The following is a 2,329-nucleotide window of genomic DNA, read 5'->3' as shown; positions in this document are numbered from 1 at the left end:
CGTTGTTTTTGTAGTGGCTCTAGTGAATGCTTTAGTGTTTCAATTGCATGGCTTTCATGGCTTTATGTACTGCTTTTTAAATAAATAAAAATATTTCGAATAAAGCATTGAAAATTTTAATTAAAACTTAAATACTTTGCCATTCATTCATTAATAAGTGGTGTACAAAAAGTGGTGTACAAAGTACAAATTTGTATACTCATTAAACTCACTCATGCATTATACATGAAATAAATGCGATCCTGCGATTCACGTTGCGCATTTGTTGGCATCTAAGTGGTTCCGCGTTGCTGGGGCCTAATCCGACTTTTAATTGCTCAATTTTTCCCTGTTTTTGATCTAATTAAGCTCTGATTTGCCTTGACATTTCCTTTTTTTCTCTATTTTACCTACACAAATTAGAACAATTAACTAATTAGAAGGTAAATTAATAAGCATAAAATAAAAAATAAAATAGACTAAAAATCAAATCAAATCAAATCAAATGGAATAAACTAAAATAAACATAAAAATAAAAATCTAAAAAACATAGCAAATTATATGCATTTAAATACAAGAATAATTCCATTTTCATAAACTTATTAGCATGGGAAAGAGAAATATAGTAAATTTAAACAAATTAAACTTTAAATTTTTTTTAAAAAAAAAATCCTCATTCTAATCCTAAGTTTCGCCTCCTTCGCTCGTAAGCCATGACCCTCGTATATTCCTTTTAAGTAGTCATGTGGTACGCGATTAAAATCATTAAAAAATTAACGTCTTATTGACGAAAATATAAAAGTTGTAAGTCATAATAAAATATTGGGACAATTTATGCTCTTTTGAGCTATATGAGACAAAATGAGACAAACCCTATTTTTTGGAGGCCAAATTTGAAATTATCCTAAAGAAGGAAGAATGGACTTTTTTTTTGTTCGGTAAAAGAGTAAAAATTGAAAGCATCTTTTGCCTTTGATGAAAATTTAAAAGGTTCATGTGATTAGAAAACTATTTTATTTGTACTCTCCATACTTGGTATGTAATTACCATTGTAGGGTAAAACGTCGAACCTTAAATAAGACCTTGGATGGGGCACACATGCCTTAAATGAGACACTAAATGATCAAGGATAGCTCAGCCTTAGACGCCATGTCAACAGGCAACTTTCTTAGGGGTTGATCGCTAGAAAGAAACGCCAAATGTAAGCATGAAATCGATTGTACCCGTAATCGAAGGTGAAGAGGCTTCTGTGAATGTTTATGAAGTCGAGGCTATGTAAGAAATGAGATTTGCGAGATTTGCCCCAAGATGTGTTATTTGTAATTCAAATATATGAAGTTTAAATAAGGAGACCGTCCTGATTGATTGTAATCTCTATCTTTTGGGAAATTATCCCAACAGATAAAGAAAATATCCTAAATTCAAAAAAAGAAAAGGATATGGGCGGTGACTATGAGTATAAATAAGGGGTGATAAGTTAGAAAATCCCTAAGTCTCATTCTGAGCATTAGTGCATGTATTCTCTTCCAAAGTAGTGAATTTTCTTTCCTCCTCACAGTACAGCAGATGTAGCTCTCAAATCAAGGGTGAACCACTATAATGTTGAATCGAATTTGGATGTGGAAGCGTGGCAGGGAGGCGGATCGTGTATAACAAAAATTTCATAAAACTTTTGAGATACTCTATAGATTATATTAATTTATGCATGAATAAATTAATCACATTAATTTATATGTCAAGAACTCAATTAGGAAAAATACCTGGAGGCCGACTCGGATGATAACTTGAGTTCTTTGACCACGAACAGTCCTTGCTCCAATTTTTGTGTTTAGAAAACCAAAGTCTTCCACGTCAATTCCTTGATTCCACGTAGACGTGTGTGTGGGCACACGTGAGACAAAATAGGTTTGAATAAACACTCGAATTTTTCCACAAACACCAACGCATGCACGATGTGGAATTTTTTTTTGGGAGAAAAAATTTTCCTTTTCTTTTTCTTTTGAGAAATTCGGCCACCTCTCTATTAGGCAGAAAAAATGTTTCAAAAATTGTGTTCACAATTTTCTATCATTCTCATATTTAAAGAGTAGAAGTCAAACTTTAAAAAGGAATCAAATCTCTATCTCCTATTTTGAATTTGGAACAAAAAATCTCTTACATCTTATCTCTAATGTGGCCAGCCACCCTAGGGTTTTTCTCCCTTGTGTGTGGCGCCAATTCTGGATAGGGAAGGAAGAGAAATCATTATTTATCCTGTAGTCCAATTTTAATTCAAATTCAAATTTGAATTTAAGTCAAACTTAAATTAATTTGAATTCTAAATTGAACAACTTATCAAATAAGTTTAAAA

This window comes from Morus notabilis, unplaced genomic scaffold (genome assembly GCF_000414095.1).
Source record: "Morus notabilis unplaced genomic scaffold, ASM41409v2 Scaffold78, whole genome shotgun sequence".
NCBI lineage: Eukaryota > Viridiplantae > Streptophyta > Magnoliopsida > Rosales > Moraceae > Morus > Morus notabilis.
The sequence above is the reverse complement of the archived record's forward strand: the minus strand, read 5'-3'. Positions refer to the sequence as shown.